The sequence below is a fragment of the Macrotis lagotis genome, chromosome 1, assembly GCF_037893015.1.
Source record: "Macrotis lagotis isolate mMagLag1 chromosome 1, bilby.v1.9.chrom.fasta, whole genome shotgun sequence".
NCBI lineage: Eukaryota > Metazoa > Chordata > Mammalia > Peramelemorphia > Peramelidae > Macrotis > Macrotis lagotis.
In genome coordinates this window covers 234,457,822-234,479,791 of record NC_133658.1, presented here as the reverse complement: position 1 = coordinate 234,479,791, position 21,970 = coordinate 234,457,822, and the positions used below count along the sequence as shown (strand labels likewise).

General features: G+C 38.8%; 1 protein-coding gene and 1 pseudogene across 6 annotated transcripts in view; one reads left to right on the top strand and one right to left on the bottom strand.

Moving 5' to 3' along the window:
• Positions 1-17,259, bottom strand: part of LOC141487908 (26S proteasome regulatory subunit 10B-like) — a 50,336-nt pseudogene extending 33,077 nt beyond the window's left edge.
• Positions 16,435-21,970, top strand: part of HPCAL1 (hippocalcin like 1) — a 187,840-nt gene continuing 182,304 nt past the window's right edge. For 3 of the 6 annotated variants that reach the window (XM_074209770.1, XM_074209765.1, XM_074209768.1), the window contains exon 1: positions 16,849-16,978. The gene's annotated coding sequence lies outside the window, so the exon portion shown is untranslated. Of the gene's footprint in view, positions 16,458-16,844; positions 16,979-17,033; positions 17,232-21,970 lie in introns of those variants that run through there. The other 3 variants (XM_074209767.1, XM_074209769.1, XM_074209766.1) reach the window with 3 other exon arrangements.

Genomic DNA, 21,970 nt, shown 5'->3' with positions numbered 1-21,970 from the left:
TAGGTTATGTTCCTTCACATTTTCTTTCATTAGTTCCCTTGATATTCTTGAACATTTGTTGCACCAAATTAATTTTGTAACTATTTTTTCTAGCTCTGTAAAAGTTATCTAGTGCCTACCAATAAAATTTCCAAATAAGTAATTTAATTTGGGTAGAATTGTCATTTTTTATTGTTATTAACTTGACCTAACCATGAGCAATTGACATTTTTCTAGTTGTTTAAAATTGACTTTATTTGTGTGAAAAGTATTTTGCAACTGTGTTCATACAGTTTCTGGGTTTGTCTTGGGAGGTAGATTCCCAAGTATTTTATGTTTGCAGTTACATTAAATGGAATTTCTCTTTCTGTCTCTTGCCCTTGGGCTTTATTGTTCATATATAGAAATGCTGATAATTTACAAGATTTTACTTTATATCCTGCTACTTTGTTGAATTTGTCAATTACTTCAAGTAGTTTTTAAGATGATTTTCTAGGGTTCTTTAAGATATCATCATATCATCTGCAAGGAGTGAAAATTTTGCTTCCTCATTGCCAATTCTAATTTCTTCAATTTCTTTTTCTTCTCTTATTGTTAAAGCTAACATTTCTAATACTATATTGAATAGTAATGTTCTTTTTGGAAATGCTCCTAGTTTATACCCAATACATATAGTATTTGTTGATGGTGTTAGATACTGCTTATCATTTTAGGGAAAATTCTATTTATACCTATACTCTCTATTGTTTTTAATAGAATGGATGTATTTTTGTCAAAGGCTTTTTCAACATCTATTGAGATAATCATATGATCTCTGTTGGCTTTGTTATTGATATGTTAAATAATATTGAACCACCTCTACCCACCTGGTATAAATCCAACCTGATCATGGTGTGTTATCCTAGTAATAACTTGCTATAATCTTTTTGCTAAAATTTAAGATATTTGCATCAATGTTCATTAAGGAGATGGATCTATAATTTCTTTTTGTCTGTTTTGAGTCTTCTTGGTTTAGCTATCAGGACTATATTGGTGCTATAATAGGAATTTAGCAGAACTCTTTCTTCTTCTATTTTTAAAAATAGTTTATGTAGAACTAGAATTAACTATGCCTTAAATGTTTGGTAGAATGCATTTGTAAATCCATCTGGTCTTGGAGACTTTTTCTTAGGAAATTTGTTGATGACTTCTTCAATATTTTTTTTCTGAAATGGGCTTAAATATTTTTACCTCTTTTGTTAATCTGAGTAGTTTGTCTCCATTTCACTCAAGTTATCAACTTTATTGGCATACAATTGGACAAAATAGGTCCAAATTAGTTCTTTAATTTTCTCCACATTGGTGGTGAGGTCCCCCTTTTCATTTTTGATTCTGGTAATTTGATATTCTTCTTACTTTTTCCAGATTAACCAAAAGTTTATCTATATTATTTTTTTTCATAAAACCAACTCATAGCTTTATTTAATAGATCAATATTTTTCTTGCTTTTAATTTTATTAATTTCTGCTTTGATTTTCATAATTTATTTTTTGTTTGTTTTTGGAAGACAGAGGGGTTAAGTGACTTGCCCGGGGTCACACAGCTAAGTAATTATTAAGTGTCTGAGGCTGAATTTGAACTCAGGTCCTCCTGACTCCAGGATCAGTGCTCTATTCACTGTGCTCTTAGCTGTCCAATTTTCATAATTTCTAATGTGGTATTTAATTGGCGATTTTTAATTTGTTCACTTTCTAGCTTTTTCATTTGCAGACTCAATTTATTGATCTCTTTTTCCATTTTATTCACCTAAGTATTTAGAAATAAAAAATTTCTCCTAACAAGTGCTTTGGTTGCATCCCATAAATTTTGGTATGATGTCTCATTGTTATCATTTTCTTGAATGAAATGATTATTTCTATGATTTGTTGTTTGATCCACTCATTCTTTAATATTAAGTTACTTAGTTTCCAATTAATTTTTGGTTTATCTTTTCATGATCCTTTACTACATGTAATCTTTATTGCATCATGATCTGAGAAGTATGCATTTATTAGTTCTGCCTTCTTGTACTTTATTGGAAGGGGGGTTTTTTTGTACTGGTACATGGTCAGTTTTAGTATAAGTGACATGTACTGCAGAAAGAAAGGTATATTCTTTTCTATCCCAATTCAGTTTTCTCCAGAAGTCTATCATAGCTAAACTTTCTAAGATTTTATCCACCTTCTTAACTTTCTTCTTGTTTATTTTGTGCTTAGATTTATCTAGTTCTGAGATAGGGAGGTTAAGGTGTCCTACTATTATCATTTTGTTGTCTATGTCTCCTTGTAATTCATTCAGTTTTTCCTCTAAGAATTGGGATGTTATACCACTAAGTGCATTTATGTTTAACAATGATATAACTTGGTATCTTTTAGGAAGGCATAGTTTCTTTCCTTATCCCTTTTACTGGCATCTATTTTTACTTTTTCTTTGCCTGAAATAATGATAGCTACCCTTGATTTTTTTAAACTACTGTACTAGCAGAATATATTTTGCTCCAGTCTTTTACCTTTACCCTGTGTGTGTCTCTCTGCTTCAAAATGTATTTCTTGTAAACAACATATTATAGAATGCTGGTTTTTAAACCATTCTACTAACTGTTTCTGTTTTATGAGAGAGTTCATCCCATTCACATTTACAGTTAAGATGACTAATTCTGTATTTTCCTCCATGTTATCTTTCCCAATTTGTGCTTTTCTCTTTCCTTTCCTCTTATCCCTCCTCACCAATATGTTGCTCCCTTTCTCATTTAATATATTTTTAAAATTTTAAGTCTTCTTTCACTTATACCTTCACCTCTCATTTTATCAGTCCCTTCTTCCTTTTCTTTCTCTTTCCTCATCCCCCACTTCCCTATAGGGTAGGATAGATTTTTAAACCCATTTGAGAATGTATGTTATTCCCTCTCTGAGTCAAATCTATTGCGTAGAATTTACTCAGTGTTCATACCCTCCTTTCTTTCCCTCTACTATAATAGGTTTTTGTGCCCTTTCACCTAGTGCTATTTATTTACTAATGCCTAGCCTTTTCTTAATATAGTCCTTTTTCATTTTATTGTTTTAACCCTATCTTCTACTTATATCACCTTTGTCAAAATATACTCCTTTTATCTGACATGATAGAAATATTATTCTCGAAGGCTGATTGATTGAATTCTTGGTTGACTGATAAATAGCATTGCCTCATAGTCCCCGAGCATACTCCCTTCTTCTTTATCATTAAAAATACACTTCTCAAGAGTCATCAACCACATCAAATTATAAACACTTTATTCTTTACTCCCTTTTCTAGTACTCTCCATGAACACACAATACTCATGAGCCTAAGTATCATGCAAAGCCAAACCATTTAATAAACCTTATACTGCACCCCCCCAAGCAAACTCCCTCCAACTGTAGACAAACCATAGTACTAAGACCCTTGTTAACTAAAGTATGGATTAAGACAAAATCATTTCCTAATCTCTTTAAATTCAACTCTTCTAAATTCATCCCACCCTCTGCCCCATTGTACTACAAACTTCTAGTTATCTAGTAAAGTCACTTCTGATTTAATTAGGTATAGATTCTCTTAAGTACAGTAATTAATTCCAGGGGCACCCTGAAGGTCTCTCAATAATTTTAGAATTGATTGTAAGGCATGGGAGACACTGGCACAGACTATCCAGCATGGGGTGCCCTTATCAGAGAGAGTGCTGAACTTTATGAGCAATGCAGAATTAAAGTAACTAAAAGGAAACATGAGATACATAAGTTCAAGTGTTCACCTGGACTATTTGTGCCTGATCTGTGCCAGAGCATTCTGAGCTCATAATGGTCTGATCAGCCATAGTTGAAAGCATTTCAATTTGTCTCAAACATAGTGATATCATTTTGGTCTTTTTGGATAAGAAAGGACAAGAACCAACCATACCCATACCCTCTGGGTATAATCTCTTCAACTATATTCTACCATTTAACCCTTATTCCACCTAAGGAAAATACAATTCTCCAAGGCAGTTTTTGTTTATTTATTTATTTTTTGGGTTTTTGCAAGGCAATGGGGTTAAGTGATTTGCCCAAAGTCACACAGCTAGGTAAATAAAAAGTGTCTGAGGTCAGATTTGAACTCAGGTCTTCCTGACTCTAGGGTCAGTGCTCTATCCACTGTGCCACCTAGCTGCCCCTAAAATAATACAGTTCTCAAGAGTTAACAAGTGTTATCTTTCCTTGTAGGATTATATACAATTTAATGCCTTCATTAACATTTATTTTATTTTCCCCTTTCCATTTACCTTTTTTAGGCAACTCTTGAGTCTTGAATTTGAAGATCAAATTCTCTCTTCTGATCTTTTTATCAGGAAATTTTGGAAATCCTCCATTTCATTGAATGTTCCTTTCCTCTAACAGAATATGCTGAGTTTTACAGGGAAATAATTCTTGGTTGTAATCCAAGGTTCTTCGTCCTCCAAAACATCATATTCCAGGCCCTCTGATCCTTTAGTGTTGATGTTGAAGTCCTATGTAATTCTGAGTGTGCTTTCTTTGTATTTAAATTACTTCTTTTTGACTCCTTACATTATTCCTCCTTTATTTGAGAATTCTGGAATTTGTCTTTGATAGTCCTTAGAGTTTTTATCCTAGGGTCTCTTCCTGGAGGCGTACTGTGTATTCTTTCAAGGACTATTTTGTCTTCTTGATATAATATATTTTCCCTGATAATTTCCTAAAAATATTTTCCAGGCTCTTTCTTGATCAAGGATTTCTGGTAGACCAATAATTCATTAATTGTCTCTTCCAGATTTCCAGATCATTTGTTTTTCCTAAAACATACTTTACATTTTCTTCAATTTTTTCAGCCTTTTGATTTTGTTTGATGGAATCTTGGTTTCTCATAGTTTTTAAGTTTCTATTTGTCCAATTCTAATTTTTAGGGTTTTATTTTCTTCAGTTATCCTTTTTCAGTTGGTTAATTTAATTTTTGATGAGTTTCATTCCATTTTCAGTTGGTTGATTTGAGTTTTTGATGAGATGCATCCCTTTTTTAGATGGTTGATTTTACTTTTTGAAGAGGTATGTTATTTTTCTAGTTGGTTACTTTTACTTTTTAAGAAGTTGATTTCTTTAGTCAATTGTTCATAATTTTTCTGCATGGTTTCCATTTCTTTTTTACATTTTTCTTCTTTTTTCTCTTTGGTTTTTTTAAGCTTTTCTATGAAGTTTTAGATTTGAGTCCAATTTATAGACTTCTTTGAAATTTCCCAAGTACACAATTTGTCACTGCTTTCTTCTTAGATGGCATTTTTATCATCTCAATCTGCATAGTTGCTTTCTATGGTTAGCATTCTTTTAGCTTTTTTTGGTTCATTTTAGTTGTTGAGCTCTGCTCCTAGGATATAGGGAGTATAATTCTGGGTTTTTTTTGTACAAAGGTTGGAATCTGATCCTTGGCTTATTGCTGGCCAAGATGTTGCCTATGCAGCCCAGGCATTGCTTATGTAGAGGCTTGTTTCCTCCTTTATGTCCAGGCTCTGCCTATGCAGTAGTTTGTTCCTAATGCAGTCCTATCTTTTGCTCCAGTGTTCCCAGGGTTCAGATTTTGTCCTGGGTTGGGATTCTCCCTGCTGGCTTGCTATCTAGTTGCCAGGACCTGTGCTGCTGTCTAGCTGCCAGGACCTGAACTGCACTGTGGCTAAAAATCTTGTACTGCTTCCCTGCTCTCTCTCCTAGCTAGGCTTTGCTTCCCCCTTTTTCCTAAAGAGATAAAACATCACTAAAGATCCTCCATGATGTCTACAGTTGAAAACCTGTTTTGACCTTTTTTTGTTATTGGTGGGATCTGTAGCTTTAATGTCTGTGTAGAGGCTTCATTTAACAACATGTAGGGAAAAGCTCTGGGAGCGTGCTTGCTTCCTGCCACCATCTTGGTTCCACCCCAGAAGTCAATTCCTCTTCTTAACTACCTGCACTTGGGTTTCCTACTTCATCATTCAATTCCCTTCTCTGAAGTTATCAATGATCTCTTAATTGCCAAATCTAATGGACTTTTATGAATCCTCAACGACTTTGACTTCTCTGCAGCCTCTGACATGGTAAATCAGCTTCTTTCTTCTGAATATTCTCTTTTATTCTAGTTTTTTTGGTTGCAATATTCTCTAATTATCTCCCTCTGTCTGACCCTTGCTTCTCATTTATTACTTCTAGAATCAAATAGAAAGTCTTCTGTTTGGTTTTTAAAGTCTTTCACCACTTCACACCTTCTTACCAATCTAGTTTAGTTATATTTGCTCTCTTATACTTTGTGCTCTTTAATCCACTGATACTAACTTTTTTGTTATCTATCACTCATGATCTCCATCCTCCAACTTTAAGCTTTGTCAGTCTGCTCCCTCCACCTCCATCCCCTTTGCTCTCCTTCCTCATTTCTGCTTCCTGAATTTTTTCAAGATTCATCTCAAATCTTATCTACTACAGGAGGTTCTCCCCAGACCTTTCTAGATCCCAGAACCTTCTCTCTGGAATTACCTCCCATATATTCCGTATGCAAAAATTTCATGGTGCTGTTTCCATTACTCCCTGAGGACAAAGATTTTTGTTTTGCTTCTCCTTGCTTCCCCAGCATTTAGTGGAGAGCCTAGAATATAGGAAGCACTTAGTGAATGCTTGTTGATTGACTGAATCCACAATTTGCTCCTAGTTTTTTTCCATCTGAAAAAAAAATAGAACCAGTCAAAGTCTTCTATTTCATAGCCCTTCAAATTCTTTAGCAAGTTATTGGATCATTTAAGTTTTCTCTTTTCTAGGTTAATGAAAAGACTACTACTCCTACATCCTTTACTTGAGGCCCATTACCAACTTTATTGACTAGACACTGGAGTTCATTGATGTCCTTACCAAAGCATTGTGCTTGGAACTAGACTTGAATGTGGATTGACTATCATTTCCTAATAATTCCTGGCTACTGATCCTTTCAATACAATCTAATATTACATTATTTCTTGGCTATTATTTCATAAGATCTATTTTGAATCTTATTATTTTATTCAGGTACTATGCTAAGTACAAAAATGAGTCACACATACAAATAACTATAATATAACATAAAAGGGAATGAGAGGCACTGAGTGCTATTCAGAGAAATTCATAGGAAGGGGAGGTCACTTCTGATAGCAGGAGAGGACATTGGCACAAGGAGAACTCACAGAGGTAGTAGATTTGAAGATGGGTCTTGAAAGACAGGCAAGAAAGTCATGGGGTATAGAGGTAGAAGACAATGATTTTACAGGCTCATAGAATTTGGACTTAAAAAGAACCTAGAGATCACCTATTCAGGAATTCCCACTCATTTTGTTTTGGTTATTTTTTCAGTCTTCAGGTTCCTTAGCTTCCAGTAAAAAAAAATCCATAAAAGGAAAGGTATCTAGGTCTTATAATAAAAGGAAATCAATTATAGAGTTTATCATGCATATCATGCATTAAATAATAATGAGTGATTAAATTATTTCAGTTGGACATTATAGCTACTTAAAAAATATTCTATACACCCCTTGTCAAGCTTTTTGTAACTCCTCAGAATACATGCTACCCATTTTGGGATCCCTGATCCAGTCTACTCCTCTTATCTTCTAGGTGAAGGAACCCAGAGAGATTGAAATTCAAAGGTAATAAGTAGCAGATTTCAGATTTAAAGAGAGACTCTCTGAATCCAAATCCAGAGCTCTTTTCACTAGAGTACACTTTCTTAGAGACAGTTCTTTTTTTTTAAATTAAAGGTATAAAGGAATAAGAATAGAATTTCAAGGTTAACTTTTTTCATCAATACTACCCATTTCAAGACTGAGACAAAAATTTGGTTGCCCTTGGTGGGCAAGGTGGGGTTAATGATAGGTATAGAATGAAGAGAGGAAGGGTGGCTAGGTGGTGCAATGGATAAAGCACCAGCCCTGGAGTCAGAAGTACCTGGGTTCAAATCCAGTCTCAGACACTTAATAATTACCTAGCCTCGGGCAAGCCACTTAACCCCATTTGCCTTGAAAAATCCTAAAAAAAATGAAGAGAGGAACAGCAGATGTTTAAAAAAGATCTTAGAGTTTTTGTGGTCTTGTAGGAAAAAATCTCAGGACCCCATTAGAAAGCACATAGTTCCTCTTAGCCAACATTATTTAAGAGAGGGGGATTAGTGAAGGGTAAGAGAACTTTAGAGCAGTAACATTATTACAATCCTAGTAGCACATACTTGAAATCATTGCTATTAGTCTCTTGAGTTCAGAAGTTTGAGTTTCAATAGTTAAAGTCAATTGGGTGTCCACATTAAGAGTGGTGGGGCATCAGGCTATAAAAGAAGAGGTAGTCTCTGAAGTCAGAAAAAAATGAGGTTAAAGCTTCTGTAATTATCAGTTATTCGGATCAAGTTTGAGAGTAACTAATATTCTTCTAGGTGAGATGAAGGAAAGAAGAGAGAGAAGAGATAGAGAAGGAAGAAAAAAGACAAAAGAGAAGGAGGAGGAGAAGAAAGAGAAGGAGGAGAAGAAAAAGAAAAAAGAAATTTGATTTGTTTTATGTAGTGGAAGAAAGAAGAAATAATCAGGAATCATGGGAATATGGAAAGAGAACTTTAGGTTTAATTTGATAATTCTAATCCAGAGGAAAGAGAGGAGAAGGTTAAAAGGGGAAATCAGAGAATTCATCAACCACTAGGTCATCTAACACTTCCTTGAAATAAAACATAGAGTCTTAACAAGCAGGATTGTGCTAGAGTCAGTTCCAACCTGCCTGGGAGAGCTATTTTCAAAACTTTCACTGTGAGGATTTACATCATGGATATCTACAAACATGACAAATCAGGGTTTAATTTTCTGATTGTATAGATTTCAGAAAGTGATAGAGAAATTATAATAATGCATATTAAATGTGTCTCCTGTACATTTTTTTGGAGAAATTAAATATTTTTGGACGGTTGAACATTTACAACATTTACCAGTATATCCCTGAATATAAGGGAGCACTTCTCTTGTAATGGAAGAAATGCTGGATTTTGTATCAGGAGACATGTTTTTGAATCCAATTTTAATTTTTTACTATCCGTATGACTGTTGGTAAGTCACTTAAAATCTCTCTGAGCCTCAGGTTTTTCTTCTGAAAAATGAGAATGCATGCATTATCTCCTTCACTTGGATATTATGAGAAAAGTTTAAAATCCTTCAAAAATGGGAGTTATTATATTTAAGTTGCCCTAATAATTTCCCCCTTCATAAATTTCTCTGCAAGAAATAAGTAGGAAAAAAGAACCATGATGATTCCAATACTAGATTTTTTTTTCTTTCTGAAGGAAAAGAAAATAAAGCCAATTTAAGGATGGGAAGGGAAATTGTGTCAACCACCTCACTCCCACTGAGTTTTGATACTTTTATCAGGTGCAGAAAATTGTCCTACCTTCTAGAAGAAGACCATGACATCAGGGAGGTGATGCCATAATAAGCAAGTGAATTAGATTTGAGTGAGATAGGGTTGTGCCTCATTAGCCTCACTTTCTCCTCCTTTGGAGCTATCAGCTTCAGTGACTGGTTATGAATCAAGATGACTGGAAATGACCCTGGGTGTGATGCAATCAGGGTTGAGAGTTTCAAGTATTTGAGGTGGGATTTGAAATCAGGTCCTACTGACTGAGTCTAGGGTTCTACACACTGTAGCAAAAGCTCTTACTACAGAGATTAACCAGAGGTGTATACTAGGTGTGAATAAGGCCTTTACCTCCACTGAATCAATCAATCAATCAAAGTTATTTCAATAAAGTATGACAGGAAGTCTGTTCAGATTGGCTGAGGGATTAGTCATGACCTATCAGGCTTGATTAAAATTATCAAGCTAATTTGGAATAGTAGATTGGAAATATGGCAGACCAGAGGAGGAAGAGTAGTTTCAGCCCAGAATTGAAGGGATATTGCTGCCCACTGCCTTCCAACCTTGAACAGAAAAGGAAGAACCTTGGAAACTTTCAATGACATAGGATTTTAGACTTCTTATCTGTGTTCTGGTCCTAGTGGTGTCCCTGGAAGAGTTGACATACAGGAGACAAGGTCAAACTAGTCATACTGAGAATAGGAAGCTTTAAGACTTTACCAAAAGTTCAGAAGTTATACTTTGACTAAGAGTGATTATGTAGATACCTTACAAAGATTTAGTCTCTGAACAACAACAAAAAGTTTGATATGCATTATTAACATTTTACTATTACTTTCTTAAGTCTGGATATTAAAAAAACAAACAGTCCTGATTTTTAGCTTTTGCTGGTTTCTGAGGTGTAAATGCTCTCACTGAAAAGGTAACAATTAACTCTTTTGAGTCCTAACACACCTGGACATTTGCTCCATGTGTTCAATAAACTTGAGTCTGGATTGTCTGTTTGATGGGAGAGTTTTTATGTCAACTCTTCTTAGAATATAACCTAAGTAAAATATCCCTTTCTAAGAACCAATTGAGTCTGACTGGCTAATGTTTTATCAACTGATAATTATAGGAGAAGCATACTGGTAGAAGCTCATTACTTATAACATTAGAACACCTTTTTTAATACTGGTGGAAGATGCAGTGAGCCTCACTGAGGATTCAATTATACCCCTACATCAGGTGGGAAATGGATGAATAAGTTTTGGTATATTATGTACTAATTATTTCTAGTGGAAAAGATAGCCATTTAAGATAGCTCATGGGTAGTTATCTGATGCAGTGTATAGAAAGCCAGGCCCACACAAAGACCTGAGTTCAAATCTAATCTCAGTCTCTTACTACCTGTAAAATTCTGGGATGTCACTTAGTGCTGTTTGCCTCAGTTTTCTCATCTGTGAAATGAGTTGGAGAAGGAGATGGCAAATCACTACAGTATAATGGGCAAGAAAACTCCAAATGGGGTCATGAAGAGCCAAATGTGACTGAAATGACTGAATAACAAAACAGTTAAATAGATGTTCTAGATTCATGGTGCTAATTCTAAGGACTGGAGGAATGATCAGTCTCTCCTGCTCATCTGCTCATTCCCTAATGTTTACTATCAAATGCTCTCTAAATTATTTAATTAGTTAAACAAAATTATCCATGTGCTATTAAAAGTTGAGGACAAAACTCAACATACAATTCATATATTTATGATAGAATTTATAGAAGCATATGAACTATAAGAAATGAATTACTTTCCATTGCGTCTTGGATGAATAGTTAGTGCAAGAAGCACTCAAGTTACCAAGTCCATCCCAGTTGGTGTTTTGCTGAATGGAGGAACACACTCCTCTGGACCAACAGTAGCACTTTTGTTGCTCAGATAGCTTTCTTCAAGTTGATACAATGACAAGTATTTCTATGAAAGTAGAATGCCAAATATTTGCCAGTGGTGCTATTTGTGACTGTACTGCTCTGGCATAGTGGGAAAACTCCACTCTTAATGTCATTTTTAAAGTTTTTTTTTAATTTAAGGCAACGAGGTTAAGTGACTTGCCCAAGGTCATATAGCTAGGCAATTAATAAGACTCTGAAGTTGAATTTGAACTCAGGTGCTCCTGACTCCAGGGCCAGTGCTCTAACCACAGCACCACCTAGCTCCCCCCCCCTCTTTTTTTAGTTTTTTGTTAAGTCAATGGGGCTAAGTGACTTGTCTGAGGTCATATAAGCTAGTTGAACTCAGGTCCAGGGCCTGTATTCTATCTACTGCTCAACCTAGCTCCTTACCTTACCCCTCCACTCCATCCCACCCCCACCCTCCACTCCAACTCAGTGTCATTTCTTAGCAGAAAGGTTCACTAGCTCTCAGGTCATCTTGAAGTTTTTGTCAGTGGAGTTTAAGGATGGTATTTTCTTTGTGATAATTGGTCATAGTACTTGTGGATAGTCTTTCTGCACATTTGATTGGTGCTTCAGACCATCTGGCCTAAGCTCATATTCAAGACTCTCAGAGGCCTTAGAAGTAAATGTTTTTACTAAGGGGGAAATCCTAAGAGATACTGGTTCTGGTACAATCCATAATACTGGGAGATAGCAGTTATTTCGGGATGTGGAGCTTCCTCAATTTGTATGCTAATAAATATCCTAAGGATAACCTTGATAGAGGTTACTGTTATCTTTGAATGAAGAGATGGGCACAGAATCTTTTGCAAGTTAGAAGAAAAAAAATCCTGTTGCATTTTTAACAAGCAAATTTATGTCTACTAAAGGAAATGCTTCAAGGAAAATAATAGTTGTTAGCTAATAGCAGTTGGCAAAGTGTAAACTCAGGAAGTCTGAGCTCAGGAAGACCTAAGTTCAAATTTTGCCCCTGACACTTATTAGCTGTGTAAACTTGTACCAATCAATTTGCCTCTATCTGCCTTGGTTTCTTCAACTGTAAATTGAAGACAAAAGTAACACATGCCTCACAAGGTTGTTTTGAGAATCTAATGAGATAATTGTTTAAAAAAAACCTCAGCAGTTCTTGGCACATAACAGGTGCTTATAAATGCTTATTCCCTTCTCCATTTGCATAGAACTTTAAGTTTTGCAAAGCACTTTACAAATATTACCTCATTTTATCTTCATGACAACCTTGGGAGTTAGGTAGTACTATTATACCCATTTCACAGCTAAGGAAACTGAGGCAGAAAGGTTATGTGACTAGCCTAAGAACACATAGCCAGTAAGTGTTCGAGGCTGAATCGAAACTCAAAACTTCCTAACTCCAGATTTAGCTCGCTACTTTGAACAAGTATAAAAGGATAACAATAAAACAAAATATAAAAGTTTGTTCACTTTGGGAAAGAACTCTTCCCCCAAAATGGAGGTCATACTTGCACTTTCAACACAGTAAGTGGTAATAATAACAATAATAAAGATTAACAAAACAGCCTCGATCCTTCACTCAGCTAACCTTTAACAGGGAGAAGTTGTTGCTTTGTAGATCAGAAAACACAAAATAAAACACTAGATGATGAAGAAAAAGTCACCCAGAACAGTGCTTTCATAGTGGGTTGGTTGAACAGACTCAATGATTGTCATTCGTGATGTGATACCAACCTGTGTTGATTAACATTTTTGTCAGTTTTCAGAGATAACATAGGTATCAATGATATACTTCTCAAATTTTCAGAGGACTTAAATTGTGAGGGTTAATCAATGTGGTTAGACAGAATCAGGCTGTGATATTTGCAGGAACCTAAAGATTAAATTTAATTAGGATAAATGTTTTACACTTGAGACAGAAATATTAACTTTACAAAAGTAAGATGATACATTTGTCTAATTAGCAATTCATACTAAAAGAACAAATTTTAGAAGCCTGAAAGCTTTATATTATTCAACAGTGTGATATAGTTGGGAAAGAATATGCAATCTTAGACTATATTAAAAGAGACCTTTAAGATGGTTGGATTATTATACTCTGCCCTGGTCAGACCAAATATGGAGTATTGTATTGTTTTCTGGCACCAAGTTTTTAGATGTACCTTGCTAAGCCAGAGCTTCTGGTAGAGGCTATTCAATATGGTAAAGGACTGATATTATGTCATATGAAATTAGCTGAAGAAACCAAGAATGTTCAGTCTGAAGACTTAGGATATATAACAGTTAACTTCAAGTATTTTAATGACTATCAAGTGGAAAAAAGATAAGACCCAAAAGGAGTGAACCAGAAGCAGGGGTGGAAGTTACAAAGGCAGATTTTTTATATAAAGAAAACTTCCAAATAATCTAGGCTATCTAAAAGGGGAATGGAATATTTCAGGAAGGAGTGGGATCTCTTTTATTAGGGGACTTCCCACAAAAGATGGATGACTACTTGTTGGATATGTCATAGAGCAGATTCTTACTCAGGGAGGGGTTGGGCTAAGTCTACACTACATCCCTCCTTACTCCTGAGATTCTGTGATTATGAGAGCAGAGATGCCATGAACTGAGACTGAAGCAGCCACAATGACAGCCAAAGCATCTTCTAGGGACAACTATCAGTCCTTTTTTTTTTTAAAAAATGTATTTATGGTTACATTCATCTTTTCTGTAATTTTAGGGGAAACATTACTTTCCAGTTTGTAAACAAACTGATCGCAATTTTTCCAAAGACTTGGTTTTTGTAACTTCTTTTGATTTCTAAGAGCTTTATAGCCTCATATGATTTAGTACTGAAAGGGACTCCTTCCAAATCATTTAGTTCAAGTTGCTCATTTCCAGATGAGGAGCCTAAGGACATAGAGGACATGGGAGTTGCTCAAGGCTACAGGGCTATTATATAGCAATCCTGTCTCCAGATTCAGTGATTTTTCTCCATTCATACTACACTAATTTAGACTGAGTAAATTTATTGAATTTAATCCTAGTGTTATAACTATTTCTCAAATAGTATTTAAATGCCTGAGTAAACCAAGAGCCGTGAGCCTGGATTCTAATTCTGAGTGGACAAATCACTTAATTCAGCAAATCAACAAATATTTATTGACTACCTACTCTGTCCAAAGCCATGATTTTGGTTCTCCAGAAGTCCCTGGGGCAAGCAACATATATACAGGTGATTGGAATACATTGGCAGGTTATAGGAAAGTGGGTAAGAGAGTCACAAAGTGTTATGAGAGTTCAGAGGATGGATTAGGGAAGATTTCACAGAAGTAGAGGCATTTGAGCGGCATCTTGAAGAATGGACTTGGTCACATTCTTCTTTGTATTTCAGTTCTTTGTTGTAGATCACTTTTCTCCTCTACTGGACTGTTTATAACCTCAAGGGCAGCAGCTGCTACTAATTCATCTTTGTTTCCAACAGAGCAGATTTGAGGATGACACTGGGCCTTGAACATAATAGGTCTTTTAATGATTTAAAAATAAATAATAACAATAAATCTGACCTCGAGTGTATCTGCCAGAGGCTCTGCAGAAGGAAGGCAATTGGATTTGAGTTTCTCCTTAGAGTCACTACAATGATAGCTCTGAAGAGGCATCTTGTGCGGTGAAAACAGTATTAAATTGGCAATAAGAAAATTGTGGCTTCAATCCTAACTCGGTCCCTAAGAGTGTGATACTGGGTAACACTTCACCTCTCTGGGCTTCAGTTTCTTCTCATTTGCAAAATGAGGGATATGGACCAGAACAAAATTTCAAGTATTTTTGTGTCTTGGAATCTTTCAACAGTTTGATGAATGGACCCCTTCTCAAAATAATGTTTTAAAATCTTTAAATATAATATATACAATTAGAATAGAAACCAATCATATCAAAAGAGGGCTAGCTATAGTCTATAAATCATATGTATATAGGTATATGTACACATGCACATATGTGAGTTGCATGCACAGGCATGCATGATTTCTAAGTTAAGAAACCCTGGGATGATCTCTAATTTTCCTTGTAGTTCTACATCCTAAAATTTTAAGATTTTATGTCAAATAGCAAACTGGATTTGAAACTTTATTCAGAAACGAAGTCTTGTTTGGTTTTTTTTTTTGGTGGAGAGGGGAAAAGGGTAATGTACTTGTACTCTCCTAAGAAGACAAACTTATTTTTCAGAGTAACACAGGGAAGGAAAGGATGGTTTTTTAAATCTGTCTTTTGGAAGTGGGGAGAAAAAGAAAAGTCATTCTCTGAAGAGACTTTGCATCTCTTAAGGAAAGGGAGATGGGATCACAAGTACAGCTCAGTGGAGCTAGGTGGTTAAGAAAATGTTATAGTGAATAGAAGGCTTCTTCCAAATGCCTTCAGGTCCTCAAACATTTACTCATAATAATACATATTTGTATAATACCTCAACATTTACAACACCCCTATGAACTAGAGTAAAAATATTATTAAATCCAATTTGCAGGCGAGTAAAGGAAGGTTCACAAAAGTAAACCAGTGGATCTACGGTGACACAGGTAGATGTCTGAGTCAGGGAAGGTAGACTTCAAATTCACTCAATTCATCCCTTCCGGCACTTCCGTATAAAAAGTCATTTATTTATCAAGCTCCCACTGCGTGCTAGGGGAAAATACAAGGAGCTGAGCTCCGGGGCCCAAGGGTCTATCCCACCTCGCGGGAGCCGTAACAGCCAACATCTGGAGGGTTCGGGTTTGAGAGGCGTTTTCGATAGCTTTTTTGTAGCTGATCCTCACCAAGACCCGGTGAAGTGGGGAAGCGGCGGCGCGACCTCCGAGGAGAAACTAGGCAGGGGCCAGGATCTTAGGTCCAAGACTCCCGACTCGAGTGCCGGCCCTGGGGAGCCTGCGCCCGGGAGCTCCCGCCTGCCCTGGGCCCGGCGCCCCAGGCCCGGCCACTCCGGGCTTCCTGCCTGCCGCAGAGGCCGGGGGCGGGCCGGGCCGGGGCCGGGGCGGGGCTGGGGCGGGCCGGGGCGGGCCGGGGCGGGGCCGGGGCGGGGCTGGGGCCGGGGCGGGCCGGGGCGGGCCGGGGCGGGGCCGGCGCCTTCCAAGGCAGCCACGCCCCCGGGCGCCCCCCGACTCTCGCTGCCTCCTGCCTCCTCTGCAGTCCTCAGGTGAGGAGTCGGAGGTAAGGAGGCAGGAGGAGGAGGGAGGGCGGCCGGGCAGAGGGGTCGGGCCCAGGCGCCGCCTTCGCCCCGGCCCCGCCCCCGTGCCGGGGTGGGCCTGGGAAGGGTGGGGGCGTGGGGGCCCGGCCCGCCCGAGGGCCCCGGCTGCGGGGCGGGCGCTCCCTGCCCGTCTCCCCTCCCTCCCGAGGCAGCGCCAAACTTCTGCGGTGCCCGCCCCCTCCCGCGCGCCGGTCCCGCTGCTTCTCCCGCGCCCCGCCCCGGCCCGCCCCCCATGCGTCTCCGCCTCGTTTCCTCTTTTCTCTCCGCCGGTTTCCTTTTGTTTTCCTCGGCATCGGGGATGCGCGCAGAGTCGGAGCGGCGGCGCGAACGGGCGAGGGGCCAGCGCTGCTAGCCTGAGCCGGGCGCTCCGCGGACGCCGCCCGCCCGCCGCCCCTCGGCCCCCGGGGCAGAGTCCCGCCGCCTCGGCCCGGAGCTGGCAGCCGGAGGCGGAGCAGGAGCGGAGCCGCAACTTGGGGAGGACCCGGTAAGGAGCTGGAAGCAAAGACCGGGGCGTCTGTGTGTGTGTGTGTGTGTGTGTGTGTGTGTGTGTGTGTGTTGGAATACGCTGTTCCCGAATGTCAACCCCCCCCCCGTCCCTCCCTCAGCTCTCCCTGACCCGAGGGCATCTTCGAGGTTCGGGGGGCCCAAATCAGCGTGAGCAGAAGGAGCCATCACCCCGCAGCGCGCACTTCCCTGCCGGGGACCCTCGCTAATTCGCTGAGCACGGAATATTGTGGGTGAGAGTTCTCTGCGTCTCTGCCTCATCCCAGACCTGGGCTCTGAGTTTCCTGAGGGCAGGGAGCGTCTTTTATCTCTAGAGCTTGGGTTCGAAACCAGAGGTCCTGGGTTCGAACGGCGGCTCTGTCACGCACTGGCAGCCGCCCTTGTTGGACTGGCCGTTTCTTCCCCTCTGGTCCTCAGTTTTCCCTTCTGGAAAGTGAGGATTTGTGACTTCACCATCTTGAACTCCCCTGCGGACGCTAAACCCCCTGTGATCGGAACTGGGTATCTTTCTCTGCGCGCAGCAGGCATTTGATAGATGCTGGTCGAATTCTTTGAACACCCCCCTCTCTCTCTTACTTGGCCTCACCCTCCTGTCTTGTGCACGGACCCCTGACCCCCGAGAATGAATTTTCCCGACTGGCTCGTCTCAGTGTCTGCCTGAGGGATGAGACCGGGTATTTCGAGGTTGTAGCGCAGTTTGGTTGCCGACTTGGTGCGTGCACGTCCCCTCCCCTAACATTGTGGGAATTTCCTTGGCAGTGGTGGTGAAAGGAAGGGGGATCCTCGGGTGCTGCTCCCGATTCTTGGATGGGGAGGTGGTTCTCGGAGGTCTCGCCTCATAGTTTCCTTGAGATTTGAACCCGGCAGGTGGAGAAAGATTAATCCTCAGGCAAAGGGGAGGGGGCGCTTGACTGCAGTTTATGAGGTCGGAAGTTAGTACCGCCACCTTGCATTCTTCTCCTTGCCTGCTGGAGACCAACCTTGATCTCTCTGCGGCTGGGATTGGGGGGGGGGGGCGATTAGCCTAGCTCTTTCTCCTTCTTTAGTCTCCCCCCGCCCTCCAAACTCCTATTTCGGTAAATCCCAAAGTTAAAATTTCACTGACCTTTATTCATTACTTTCATTTTTCTAAAACCTATTTATTTTGCTTTATGACGACTGGGTGGTTCTGGGATTTTCATTTTGTATTGTTTATTTGGTAGTTTCAGTCTCTTTAATTTTAATGGGAGGGCCCAGGATCTGGGAAACTTTAAGCCCTGGTTAATCTTTACCTTCTGGTGCACTTTCAGCCTGGCTTTAAACCTGAGAAGCTGTTCTCTCTGATCTCCGAATATTACCAGTGGAGTCATAGGGTTGACTCTTCCTGATGATATACATATTCTTGGTAGGTAACTCATGCCACCCAGGATTTAGTGTGCTTTTCTTGGGGACAAAGTGGGGAAGAGGCTCCCCTCCTGTTGCCAGGGCAAACTGCAGTAATTCAACAAAGCCTTCTAGCTCTACAAATGTGAATGCTCTTAGGCTTCTGAAATGTTTGAGACTTGCTGGGAATGACTGCAAGTGGGACTGCTCCATTGCACAACCTTGGTTACTGGACTCATTCAGCCCTGCCTGTGCCCCTCTCAATTCAGCTCGGCCCCAGTTCTTAGTCACAGTTGAATGCCCTTCCCATTTCCTCTCATCCAGTATCAGAATCCTTGCCCTGCCCAAGACTTGCACAGAATATTTCATCCTTCTTTCTGTGTTAAGTGACTTTTCATCACCAAAAGCTTCCTGGTTAGGAATTGTCCTCTTCTGTTCCACTCTCTATCCTTGAAGCTAGTCAGCCTCTCAGCTGATCAAAAAGGGAGGAGGAGGAGAGTTATGTGATACCCCTTCACCCCATATTTTCATATTTCTTTATGTATTTGTTTTAAGTCTTCAGTTTGGAAACCTCCCACTCACAAAATTGCACTCAGCTGAGTGTGTGTGCCTCAAATCATTACCAAGATTAGCTCGCCTGCGCTCTCTCTCTCTCTCTCTCTCTCTCTCTCTCTCTCTCTCTCTCTCTCTCTCTCACACACACACACACACACACACACACACACATACACATACATACATTTGCCAACCCTGCTTCACTGTTTCCTACTGTCATTGGAAAGTAAAGCTATGGTAACGATCTGCCTCAGGTTTGAGGTGTGCCTCTCCCTTGGGAACTGCTTCTTCCACCTGATGCTACCAGGGGACCTTCAATAGCTTAATGACTTTCAGGGATAACTGTTAACCCCAGTTCAACTGGCCTCTTCCCTCCTTTCATCCCATTAATTTCAAGCCTAATAGCAAAAAACATTAAAAACATCCAAACCAATCATATTAGATCCAGAGAACTAGCAGAGCCATTTATATTTGAGACAGCTTCAAAATGATCTGCTTGTCATCCATGTCATGACTACAAGTTGGAAACTAACAGCTTGATTTTACTGGCATATCGAATCTGATTGCCAAGTCATAAGTATCTCCATAGTAAATGGTTTCATGGAAGTTGGAATGCCTTGTGGCATTTGAGACTGAAAACAAAAATCTCTTCTGTTAACTATGTGTAGTTTAACTTTGCAGTGGACTGAAAAGCTTATACTGTAGGTGTTATGGGAACTCAATCCTTGCTTTTTCTTCTTCCTTAGTGGCAGTGACACATCTAGAATGCAGCCTTTTTCTGATTCCTAAAAGGATTTTTTTTATCCTTCTGGAGAAAATTCATCTTGCATCTCTGAGTTGTCCTTTTCAATCCCATAATCAGACAATCAGATTCAATAATAATAAAAATTTAAAATTAGCTTGTCTTTCGCAGCACCGAAGATAGACCAAGGGCTTTTTTTCTTGTTGAAACTAGGCTTTTGTTTCAAGCAAATCAGTATTTTGATCCCAGATCCATTTCTATTCAACTGTAGGCTCTCTTGGAAAAGAACACATAATTATATAGAGGCTTGGTGGTTTCAGTAGATAATGTACCAGATTGAAAATCCAGGGAGCTGTGTTCTATTCTTGGCTTTGCCACTGACTTGTGGTGTGACTTTATGCCCCTTTCCATCACTGTTCTCTTTCTGAATCAATTTTTTTCCTCTTTATAAAACAGGAAATCAACTTTGTTGTGAGAACATTTTGAGAATATACTGAGTTGGTCTGCTCTACATAGGAAAAAAAGAACAAGATGAAACCCTGTAAAACATTTATCAAACCTCTCCATAACAAGATTAGCCAGGACCCCACTCATTTCCAATAAGAGCAGCAGTGTTATGATTTTAGAACCATGATACGATATGGACAGTCCTCTGGATAACTGTCACTTTGGAGTTCAGTGCTCATAGTAGAAATATAGGAATCTGGAATATAAAGGCTTGTGGTTTCAATCTGTGCTGACTGATAACTTGGAGTGAATCAAATAACAAAGTTAATCCATGGGTTTTTTTTTCTTGTTTATGCAAAGTTGCATCATGAGATGAGTTCTCTTGTCATTGGAGATATTTAATCAGAGACTTTGAAAACATTTGATAAGGAGTGTGTGTATATGTAGAATGTCCCACCTGTGGGAAAGAGATGACCTCAAAACCTAACTAAGGAGTCTAGTTGTAGTTTAGTAGGAAGAACACTGGATTGACAGTTACCGTCCTGGGTTCTAGTGACTTCCTCCATGATCCTTATGACCTTGAATGTATTACTTGTGAATAAGTTCTTATGTCCTGAAATAATTCACTTTCTAGATCTCTATTTCCTCAAATGTAAAAATGAATGGTTTGGAGTTGATGCTTGTGATTCTATATCCAAGACCCACTTTCCTTTCTTCCTCTTATTCCTTTTCCTATAAGAGGCTGCTCTGTTTGCTCACAGTATGTCTTTCAGCAAACCAGGTTATGAATGATTTAAGAAGCTGGGGAGAAATCATTGTGGTGAGATACTGAGCTTAGGTATGAACCAATGATGATGATGAAGAATCCTTGTAGAAAGAACCAGGTAAGATACACTTTAAACCACTCAAGTTACCTTTAGAGTGGTGTGGTGTTTATATTAGAGCTGATTACTCTGAGACATACCTAAACTGTGTGTTTGCTTTTTTAATGTTTAATTGATTTATATAATACTATATTATATTTATATGAATTATTTATTTAATTACTTTAATTTCATGAGCTGCAAGTATAGACTTGATGAGGATCATACATTTTTAAAGTATTAGGTCAGTACTGCTTGAGGTTATTCGTATCTAGGAAGTTGTGTAATGACTCTGGGCATGTTGTATTTTGAGGGACAAAACTCTCCCATATCATCCACTAGATATGCCACATGTTCAGATATATGTATTTATATCTTTGTGGATCTTTCACAGTTCAATGCAACAACATTTCCTAAACTACTGGTGTATAGAGAAAGGCAGCCAGCATGGTATAGTAGGAAGAATTAGGGATTGGAGGATCTGGGTTTAAATCATAGTGCTTTCAATTGCTATCTATGTGATTTTGGACAAGCCACTCCTACTTGTGCCTCTTAGAAACCTATGAAAGAAAGAAAAAAAATTTAAACAGAAATGATAATGCACAAGGACTGGAATATATATTTAGTTCAGGCAGAGAGATTAAAAGATTGGTAGTCTTATACTTTGATCCATATGGTACACACATACACACACACACACACACACACACTCATATACATATATATTTGAAATATTTATATAGAGTTTGAAATAATTTTTACCTCCTAACATCATTTCATTAATACCATTTTAAGTTTATAACTTAATGACTTCAGCACTTTATGTGGTTCAGTGGATTAGAAGCACAAGACCTGGAATCAAAAAGATCTGATTTCAAATTTGTCCTCTGACTCTTGTGATCCTGGGTAAGTCAATTCACCCTATTTTTCTCAAGTTTTGTCACCTATAAAATGAGCTGGAGAAGGAAATGGAAAACCACTTTGGTACCTTTGCCAAGAAAAT